Source organism: Marmota marmota, unplaced genomic scaffold (assembly GCF_001458135.2).
Source record: "Marmota marmota marmota unplaced genomic scaffold, marMar, whole genome shotgun sequence".
Classification (NCBI taxonomy): Eukaryota; Metazoa; Chordata; class Mammalia; order Rodentia; family Sciuridae; genus Marmota; species Marmota marmota.
In genome coordinates, this window is record NW_026000229.1 from 8,766,534 (window position 1) to 8,778,477 (window position 11,944).

Genomic DNA, 11,944 nt, shown 5'->3' on the forward strand with positions numbered 1-11,944 from the left:
AGATGGAGTCCCTATGGCCATGCTTTTCGTTTATATAGCCACAGTGACTCCATCCCGCTATCCCATACTTATTTGATGCTTGCAGTTATCTCATTTACTCATCATTTTACTACTGATATCTATAAGCCTTATGTCTATATGATCAAGCTAATACCAACTATAAGGGGGAGAGGGAGAATATGAAGATTTTTTTTCAAACAAACAAATACATAGAAAATTCATCACCAGCAAACTTGCCAATGATGTCTTTTAGGCAGGAGAAAAATGATCCAAATGGAAATTTGGATCTATGTATAAGAATAAAGAATACTGGAAATGATAATATATATATATAAATATTTTTCTTATTTTTAAATATCTTTATAACATACTGGGTTATTCAAAAATATTTTAGAATTTCCTTTTTTAATTGATTTTATTTTTTTAAATACACGACAGTGGAATGCATTACAATTCTTATTACACATACAGAGCACAATTTTTCATATCTTTGTATACAAAGTATGTTCACGCCAATTCATGTACTTTTTTTTGCATTACAATTCTTATTACACATATATACCAAAATTTTTCATATCTCTGTTTGTATATAAAGTATGTTGACACCCAATTCAAGTCTTCCACATGTACTTTGGATAATGATGTCCATCACATTCCATCATCCTTGCTAATCCCCTGCCCCCTCCCTTTCCCTTCCTCCCCTATTCCCTATATTCAATTTCCATTATGATCCATTCCTGAGTTTTTTTGGAAGTATGTTGTTCGATTTCCAATTATTTGAGGATTTTCTCATTGATTTCTAAGATATTCCTTTCTGATCAAAGCACATACTTTGTATGGTTTCAGTACTTTTAAATTTGCTGAGACTTGTTATATAGTCTGCAAAAATGTCTATCTTAGTGACTGCTCTGTACCCTTAGAAAGAATGCAAATCCTACTATTTTTGAGTAGAGAATGTAAATAGGATAAATGGTGTTACACAAGTATTCTATAACTTTAGAGATTTTTTTGTCTAATTCTTCTATCAATCACTCAAAGGAAAATGTTAAAATATCCAACTGTAAATGTGGGCTTGTCTATTTTACTTTTCGGGTTTTGCTTCATGTGCTTTGAAGTTCTGTTATCATGTACCTAGAGTTTCAGATTATTTTGTGTTCTTGGTGACTTGACCCCACAGTTATTATGTAATCTCTTCATTATTCCTTGATAATATTCTTCCAAAATCTACTTGATATTAATATAGTCTTTCCAGTTTTCCTTTAATTAATATCTGCATGGGATTCTTTCTCAATTCTGTTTCTTTAAATCTATTTGTGGCTTCATGTTTGAAATGGTTATCTTTTCAATAGCACATAGTTGAGCCTTTTAAAATCCAATCTGACAATCTGTACCTATTCATTGGAGTGTATAAAAATCCTAAACTTGGGGCTGGGGTTGTGTCTCAGTGGTAGAGTGCTCGCCTAGCATGCACGAGGCACTGGGTTCAATCCTCAGCACCACGTAAATGTAAAATAAAGATATTGTGTCCACCTGAAAAAAACTTAAGAATAAATATTTTTTAAAAAATCCTAAACTTATGGAATTGCATACTTTTAGTATGTACAGTTTGTTTTTTGCCAATTATATCTCAATCAAACCATTTATAATATTTACTGACACTCTGCCCTGTGTCACTTACCATGCTAGACACTGGAAAATTAACAGTAAATAACACCCCTTGGGCATTCTGACACTAACCACAGTATGGCAAACCCTCTATTATAAAATTAAAACCCATTAACCCTCTTGAAACACCAAGTGGGCCAATTTCACCAATTTTGGCATAATTACAATTTTGGAGAGCTTTGGGGATGAAAGTTAAGGCCTCGTAATGGCTGTGTCATCTGAGGGAGGTAACACTTGGGACAGTTCTCGAAGTGTGGTCTCCAAACCAACAATATCAGCATTCCTGGGGAACTTGATGGAAATGCAGAGAGGAAATGCAGGATGTAGGTCCAATTCCAGACCTACCAAATCAGAAATTCTGGAGATGGGGCCCAATGATCTGTCTTTTAACAAAACTTCCTTTTGATTCTACTGCATACTCAAATTTGAAACAACATGATTTCATTTGAACACCTATTCTCAATTTTGACTATATATTGGAATCACCTGGGGAAGTTTAAAAACATACTAAGTCTCCCCTCCAGAGATTCTGATTTAATTGATGAGTTCTAAAGATTGGGATTTTTTTTTTAAGTTCCCCAGGTGACTTAATGTGCACAAGGCATGAAATGCAGAGCATTTGCATTATATTAGAGCACACCACTCTGCTGCATGAGCTGGGCCCCATCCCAGAAAATTAAATTGAAATCTCTGAGCCTGGGACCTGGACATCAGTGTATATACCTATTTTAGTACTGGTACTTTTTTCAAGCTCCCCAGTTGATTCTAATGTGTAGCCACTCAGAATCATTTCATTATTGTAACATTTGTGGCCTCCTTTTACTTGCTTCTCTCATGGGCTCTGGAGTGAGTTTTCTGGTAAGCAAATGTGGCAGAAAGACTTGAGCGAGCTTCAGACCTGCCTCTGACAGAGAGCAGGTTATTTGGTTCCACTTCTCCACAATCATCTAAGTTTTTCAGTGTCAGAGCCCTGGCTATCTTGTGGTAGTTGGACTGCCAGTGTCTCTGCCTGGATACATCTGCCAAATTCAGGGACAAAGTGTTAACAAGCTCATGTGGCCAGTGAACTCATCCATGTCCTCCAATATCACCTTCACAAGGGGGCTATTTTTGACCTCCATATGCCTACTCCTATGTCTCTGAATTATTTCTAAATTTGAGCAAGGATTAAATGGTGTTATGTTTTAGACCCTAAAACCCAACCTAAAACATGGAGAGTGTAACTTGGCTGTTGAGTTGCCCTGTTCCATCCCTTCATTGGTCAACTGAGTAGAGATGATACCCAAGGCACTTCCTAAAGAAATGTGTATCCCAAGTGTTGGGGATATAGCTCAGTTGGTAGAGAGCTTTCCTTGTATGTAAAAGGCCCTGGGTTCAATCACCAGCACCACCAAAAAAAAAAAAAAAAAAAAAAAAAAAAAAAAGAAAAGAGAATTCGAAATTACTGGCATAGTGTTATGCTAACCTTAGGAGACCTTGAATGGAAAACTTGCCCAAAGACATTTTTTAATTCTCAGGCAAGATTCATGCTGCCAGAAGAGGGTCATGCAAGAGACTGTCTTCCCCTGGATGGTGACTCGGAGTATTTGAATCTTCAGTATATTCCCATTAAGGTCCAAAAGACTTAGATTCAAAATCTTCTTTTATTATCTGCTAGGGACTGGGAACAGGTCTTTCTCCTTTCTGAGCCCTGGCTATCTTGTTTATGAAATGGAGTTGTTATGATGATAACTAAGTGAAGTAATATGGAAAACTTTTCTAAACTGAGAAAAGCTGCAACATACAGGATTGTTAAATGAACTCCCATTGTAAGATGAGAGGCTGGATGTGGAGATGTGTGAAATTAACCTAACATGCAAGGGTTGATAACAATTTTCAATGATACTGAGAGGAGGAAGGAAGCGCCGAGGGCTGGTCATCTGGTAATCACCAGAGTCTCCTTGTCTGGAGGGATAACCCATCCTCCCTCACGATCCACCACATTGGTATCTGTTTTCTGTGGTTCATTAACTTTCCACATGGAGACAGCAGCCACCACACCACAGCCTTAGGGGAAGCTTTCTTCCCCTTTATGGTCTAACCCGAGGGACACATGGCCCTTCTTTAAATTCCCCACAGCACAGCTGAGTCTGGAGGGGGCAGCTAAAAAATGTTATTAATAGAAAAAAAAATGGTAACAGAGAGTAACTTGTGATCTGGATTAAAGAGAACACAGCTTAACTATTCCTTTGGCTGCAATATACTCTTTATTTACTTATTTTTGGTGTGTGTTTGTTTTGAGACAGGGTGTTGCTGTGTTGCCTAGGATGTCTGGATATCTGGTCCTGAACTCCTGGGTTCAACTTGAACTCTGGCGCTCCAGCAATTCTCCCACCTTAATCTCCCAAGTGGCTGAGATTTCAGGCATGCACCACCATGCCCTCCTCACTCAGTTTCCTTCAGGGCCAACTGAGGAGGTTCTGTACTAACCTACAGGTTTCTTAATAGATGACTGAAGTCTCGAATCCTTCACATGGGCTCGAGGTGTTGCCTGATCTGGCCCCAGCACCTTCTTCCAGCCTCAGCCTCCTTTTGGACCATTTCCCCTTGCTCTCTGAGCTCTAGGTACATTGGACTCCTCTGCACACTTCGATAAGCTCCTTTCTGCTTCGGAACCTTCACATTCACCTGGAACAGACCTCTCCTGCCCATGCCTATCCCATCTTTGCCTGAGTGACTCTTAAGCATTCTTCAGAGTCCAGCTTCACTGTGCCTTTCTCCAGGAGAATTTCTTGTCTACTCTTCCCATCCCAGACTCTGGTAGGTTTCCCTATAATATACTCTCTTATGTCCAATATGTCTACTTTTACCACAGACCAAAATTATAATTCAGGAATTGCAATTTTTATTCATCATTGTCTATGTTTCCCACTGCAATGTAAGATGTTCACCATTGTATACTCAGACCCTTGCACAGAATAGGCACTGAACATTTGTAGAATTAATGAGAAATGAATGAATGGTGAATAGTGATGACTTCCCAGAACACGTAGGATTATAGTTGGGCTTTGAGGCATTGAAGAGATTCTATTGTCAGAGCAGTAGAGTGGAAAGAACTCTAAACCAGTCAGGAGCCTTTGATTCTGAATCCAGCTGTGTGCCTCACCTATTCACCCAAAGACAGTTATTAAACACCCACTGTATGCCAGGCAATGTGTTAGGCACTGGATCACAGTAGCCTTCTCATGGAGGTCTAGAGAAGGAGCCAGAAGCAAGCAAGCAAGCAAACAACAAAAAACAAACCATACCTGTAAGTGTAAAATCCCTGCAGTGATGAGTGCTATGAAAGGAGAAGTGTGTGAAAACAGGAATGTATGCAACAGTGAGGTTTAACTGAGTTAGGGAGACCAACAAAGGCTTCCCTGACCAGAAGATGATTTTGATTTCATTTTTAAATTGAGGTATAGGTTCAACAAGTCTTGATAAGTGTATGCAACAGCATAATTATCCCCAGATAAAGATGTGGAATTTTCTATCACTCCAGAACATTCCCTCATACCCCTTTCATCAGTCTTCTCCGCACTCCAGGAAACCACTGAGGCAGATTTTTCTTTCTATATAGATTAGTTTAGTCTATCCTGGAACTTGGTATCAATGGAACTATACAATATGTATTCTTTTATTTGGGGGGGGGGTGTTCATTTTTTTCACTCTGCATTATTTTTCTGGGATTCATCTCTACTGTGCCATGTATTAGTAGTTCATTTTCTTTTTTATGCTACATTGTATTCCATGATATAACTATTCCACAGTTTGTTTATCCATTCACCTGTTGATGATTACAGTATGTGAGTTGTTCTTTGTTGTGGCTATTATGTAAAACTGCTGTGAACATTCTTATACTAATCATTTTGTGTTTTCATATCTCAGACTGTGGGGATACAGAAGTAGAATTGCTAGTCATAGATTAGGTATGTCTTTCACTTTATGATAAACTGCCAAACAGTTCTCCAAGGTAGTGCTGTCATTTTAAAATGCATACTATGCATGAGTTCCACATTGCCACCAACATTTGTACTGTTAGGTTTAAAAAAGATTATTATTATTATTTACAGGGGATTGAACTTGGAGGTGCTCTACCACTGAGCTACATCTCCAGTTGTTTTTATTTTTGAATTTGAGACAAGGTCTTACTGGTTGCTGAGACTGGCCTTGAACTTGTGATCCTCCTGCCTCAGCCTCCTGAATTGCTAGGATTATAGGTGTGACCGGTTAGGTTTTAAAAATTCTTAACTTTCATTCATGTGTGTAAAGTGGTACCTCACATTGGTGCTAATTTCATAATGGGAAGAATGATTTGAAGCTGACATTTAAAGGATGAGAGGTATACCAGGTGAAGAGGATGGAGTGTTAAGCAATCTGGACAAAAAGAACGAAGTACACAAAAGGCCCCAAAGCAAGAAGCAGCAAAGCAGTCACCAAGAACTGAAAGAGAATTGTTGAATCACGACACAAAGAAAAGACCACCGACTCCAAGTTAAATCAAATTGAAGCAAGCTTATTTTGTGTACACAAAGAAAGCTAACCAGCGACTGTCTCTCCCAAAACCAGGCTAGAGAGATCAGCCCAGCTCTCAGGGAAAAAAAGGTTTACATAGCATAAAAAGTTACAAACGTGGGGGGGTATCTTGGGAACTTATAGCTAACAGGGTTCTGGCAAATGTAACACAAGGGCAGATAGTAGATTATATGGCATGATATTTCAAGGTAGGGAGTAAATTCAGATCCCAATATCAGAATTCATGAGGCGCCTCTGAGGTTTCATAGAGGGTTGTTATCTGGTCAAGGAGAGCCAGGCACCGGTGAGTTCAGAGCACAGGCAGGAAGTCCAAAGTTTAGAAATCTCAGCAATTTATAGAGAAACAGAAATTAACTTTTCATGACTTTGTGATGAGATGGCTCCCAATCTTAAGATGGAATTAGGCTGGGTTCATCAGGAATGTGGTGTGGAGTGAGGCTGCTGCAGGGGGTGGTGTGTAGCACCAAACCATTCACTTTGAGGGATTGTACGGGCCTGGGCAATGGACACAGAGCAGTGATCACAGTTAACAACAATAATAAAAGCAAATATCTACCATAAGAACCCAGGAATTTCATATAACTGGGAAGTAGGGGGGAAGGCTCAGAATGACCCAAGTTGAATTTCTTGTCATCTTAGCAAAAAGGTGATCAGAATAGATTAAATTTAATTCAGAGAAGGCAATAGGCATTTCTTGCATGTGACCATTGTACTTGCAAATTCATGCTTGTCACTTATGAAAGGGTGGAATCAATGGGTGAGGATGAGTTCCCTTTTGAGCTCTGAGATCACTAATTCAAAATGAAATCATTCATCCTGTGTGTGATTTTTCTCTGGCAAACTTCAGCAGCTCAGGTACAGGCATGAAACCTCATTTCAGACTGTAGTGCTCAGCCGGGTTGTGGTTTTCCCAGAAATATTCTGGAGACTGAGGCAGACAAGAGAATGATTGTAATGATGAGCTATGGGCTCTAAATTGGACCATGAGGGAAATGAAGAATGGACAAAGAGAAATTGGTGGGATTAGCAGATCAGCAGTCTTAATGAGATTGAAGAATTGGAGGAAATAGGGTCTTAACACAAGGAACCCACAGGCTAAGTGGTGGTGAATGGAGAGTGGGGTATCACCTTTTTACATGTTAAAGATGGAGTTCTTTGGGGGTATTATTAAAATGTTAAGGGTGTAACTTAGATGAGGAAAAGATTGCTGGATATGAGACGGTAGAAAAATTGAGACACCAAGATAGTAAATAATAATCAGGCTGGTCATTAACATGAATTTTTTTAGAATAACAATATTTTATTTTTTTCCAATCTTTATTTGTGCATTATAGTTGTACATATAGTGGGACTCTATGTTACATATTTGCACATGTACATAGTATGACAATATAATTCAATATAATTTGGGCAATATTCCCCCCCCCCATATTTCTCCTTTTTCTCTCCTCCTCCTTCCCCACTTCCTTTTCTCTACTAATCTTTTGATTTCCATTAGATCCTCCTCACCCCACGTTTCTTTTCCTATTTCCTCTTTAGCTTTCACATATGAGAGAAAACAAATGGTCCTTGACTTTATGAGTTTGGCTTTTTTTGCTTAACATGATGTTCTCATGTTCCATTTATTTTCCTGAAGATGACATTTAATTCTTCTTTATGGCTGAACAGAGCTCCATTGGGTGTATATATTTATTCATTCATCCATTGATGGATACCTAGGCTGCTTCTAGAGTTTGGCTATTGTAAATTGTGCTGCTATAAACATGGATATGCACATCTCACTATAGTATGCCAACTTTAATTCTTTAGAATAAACACCAATGATTGGGATAGCTGGGTCATATGGTGGTTCTATTCCTAATCTTTTAAGGAAGCTCTATACTGATTTCTATAGTGGTTGTATTAATTTACAGTCCCATCAACAGTGTTTCTTTTTCTCCACACCTTCTCCAGCATTTATTATCATATGTATTTTTGATGGTTGCCATTCTAACTGGACTGAGATAAAATCTCAGTGTGGTTTTTATTTGCATTCCCCTAATTGTTAATACATCATTAACAATGTTCAACATCTGAATATATTTTCATATATTTGTTGAAAAATGCCTGATTAGTTCATTAGCCCATTTATTAATAGTTTTTTTTGAATTCTTGCTATAGTCTGTATATTAATCCTCTGTCAGAATAATAACTAGCAAAGATTTTTTTTCCCATTCTGTAGATTTTCTCTTCACGTTTTTGTTTCCTTCGATGAGAAGAAGGAAGCTTTTAAATTAATGCTATCCCATTTATTAATTCTTGGTATTATTTTCTGAATATTTGAGGTCTGATCGAGAAAGTTTTTGCATGCACCTATACATTAATATGGGTAATTGGATTCACTATGGAGTTGAAGGATAGTACCTGGAGTTGAAAGGGGAAGGGAAAAAATTATATTGACTGGAAAATCAGAAGATGACAGCAATTAAGATGGGTGGGGTAGAATATCTGAATAGCAAGAACTTTCAAGGAACAAGAACTTTCCAGGAGGAAGAGGGAACTCCAATAGGAAGTTCAAGGAACTTTAGGAACTTTAGGAATATTATTACTGTATTCTTCTGACGGACATCCTTCCAATGGCTCAGTGAACCACACCAAATCAACACAAGCGAAGCCTTTCGATTGGGAATGTTTTATTACAGATCTTTCCACCAGGGGGCGATATCAACACAGGAAAGTCGACCTCCAAAGTCGTTTTTCCAGGCCAGGAAAATATGTCTCAGCCTGACCTCTGAGGACCTCTAGGGCTCTTTTGAGGTATTGCAATGAAGCTCAGGGATCACTTGGCAAAGCCATACTTGAAGAGATTTTTCAGTGTATATAAATATTAACAACAAAAATTCAAATCCCTAAATTCCTTTAAAGAAAACTGAGTTAATGTAAATTTTGTTTATCATGTATTACTGCTACAGAAGAAGACTGAAAGTACAGCGACTATCATGTGAGATTTGATGACATTTTCTTCAATGTAAAAAGATTCCTCTTAACTGCATGTTTTGAGAGTTGATTGGTCACACCCATCCTTAACATTTTTCTTCCTGAATGTTTTTGGTAAGCATGACTGCCGCAGTCTGGCTGGGCACGAATTACGAGCCACTGAAGCAGGAACAAACTTTATTTTTAAACTGCAGGAAAACACTTCACACAGCTCCCGGGGAATCCTCCCGAAGGCCACGAGGCTTCTCCAGGAACCCCCAGCCGGAAATATCTCTCTCGGAAATCCCTCCTCCTGCACTTCCCCAACCAATGGGAACTCTCGGGGAATCCCCGGAAATCCCCACGAGAACTCCAAAATAGTGCGAGAACTCAAAAGTTGCGGCAGAGGCGGATAGTAATGCCTCGCCTGTCAATCAATACTGTTGGCAAAATGCCAGGGGCCATACAGACTCGGCCGTGGCTCTCAGCACATGACACAGTTGGAAAAATTTACTAGGCCAGAGTCAGAGTTGGAGTACTATCTCTATTATCAAAATTGGAGCATTTACTATGTACCAGAAACTGTTCTAAACATTGCACAAAAGTCTACTCATTTATTCCTCTTGTAGTCTTATGAGGTTGGAACTATCATTAGCTACACTTGACAGACAAATAAGCCAAAGAGAGGTCACCTTCCAAGGGCCACATAACTAATAAATGCTAGTGGTGGTGCTGAGGTGGACTTGAATTTGATCTTTTCCCCAAACGGAATAGTCCAGGTTATGCTCTTTGGACAAACATCCCTGATCTCAGCAGCTTAACTCAGCAGTTGCTATCTGGGCTATGTGGGTTGACAGCAGGGCTTAGCTTATCTTGCTAACTCAAGAACCCAGGCAGACATAAGATTCACGATGACACGTGTGTTCATCATCATTGATTACCAATCACCCCCAAGGCAAGGAGTATGCGACCCTAAATGTGTCGGAAGTGCTCCAGGTTTTGAATCCAAGTCTTCTGCTTGGAAATGATGCATGTCACTTCTCACATTTCACTGGCTGAAAATAAGTTGCATGCCACTCCCAACTTCAAAAGGGCAAGAAAATGCACTTCTCTCATGAGCCTAGAAGCAGGTAAACCAGACTGTTTGGCATTAATGATTAACACAAACACTTTGAGCCCCTGGGCAGGTCATGTTCTCTCAGCCTCAATTTCCCTATCCACAAAACAATTTTATAAGGCTCATTTGCTGCAAGGGTCAAATAGAGAATATTTGTTATGGTTACTATGACTGCATCAAGGAAAGCTTCCATCAACTTTGATAGTCCTTCTTATAGGGCTGTGGAATGGCCTTTGTTCAGATGAAGATACATGCCAACTTTTTCTTTTTCTTTTCTTTTTTTTTTGGATTCACACACCTGAGATTTTGAAGAAATCTAGTTTTCACTTCAATCTACAACATTTCATAGTTATAGTCCTAGCCCTTGCTAGAAAGCTCAATCTGGAACTACCAGCTGTCTAGTTCCTGTTGAAAGCTTGAGACTACATTAGCTTCAGAGAATGTGAGGATCTCCTTCCTCCAGGTTCTCCAAGCCCTCTTTTTGAATCGTCAGGGCAGCTGGACTATTCACTTGGCTCCTCATAGTTTTACTCCAGACATTCCCCAGGATGGATGTCTGCTGTGACTCAGAGATGAGCCAAGCAGTAGAAATTCCTTTGCCAACCACCAGCACTGAAAGTAGTACAAAAAACACCCTTAAATAAGAACATTTTCCAAACTTTCATGAAACCAGTAGTGACCATATAGCCAATAAACCTCCACAGGGCTTTGTTGGATGCCCTAAAGGTCATTTGGCTCTTCCTCACTCCTCTGACGGACTAGGCTGTGAACTCTGTGAGGACAGGAACTGTATTCTCACATGGGTTTCATCGTGTCTGGTACACAGCAAGTACTCGATAAACAATTCCGAGGAGTATTTATATAAATTGGTACATGATGACTTCCTTGTGGAATTGTGTCTGTGGACATGCAATTAGGCTAGTTGAACTTTTGGCCCTGAAAGACAGCGGAGCTAAAATAAGGCCAAACCCGGGGTGCAGGGAGTAGGCAGGAGTGGAAAAGGAGGACATTTCAGGCAGACAGAACAGATGTCGAGGCAGGAAGGCACAGCCAGCGCAACACTTTGTCTGGAAGTGAAATATATGCGAGGGAAGGCTGGGGTAGAGGTAGAGGTCTATAGTCGAAGTCTAGAAGGAAGAAGTAGCTCTGAATTGATAGGGAATAAAGAATTGATAGGCGACAACGAGATGAAGCATAAAAGCGGAGATGGCGTATCAAATTTTACAGCCAAGAGCGCTAACGCATGGTTAAGGAAATGTATTGTGTTCCCAACGCTTCCTGTTATTTACAGGAACGCCCGTTGCAGAGATGAGTAAACGAAAGGCTCACTTCTCAGTTCGCCACCGCCAGAAAAATAGGCGGAGCGTCCCCTAGCCCCGTCACGTGGCCAGAAGCGCCTTGGCACGTGACCTACAACGCGCTAGACCAATCAGTTTCTGCAGGGGCGGAGACACCGACTTTGAGGGGCGGGAATATCAGACGAAGCCTCTTTCTCTCGCGAGCTTTTCAATTATTCCTGCTCAGCCGCCCACGGCCCGGAGCGCAGGTCTCGCGAGGCTTGGGCGCTGCGGCGGTAGGAGGAGGACGGGGAAGGACGGAGCGGAGCCGCGGCTTCCTCCCTCGCTTACTCCCTCGCGCGCTCGCCCGCCC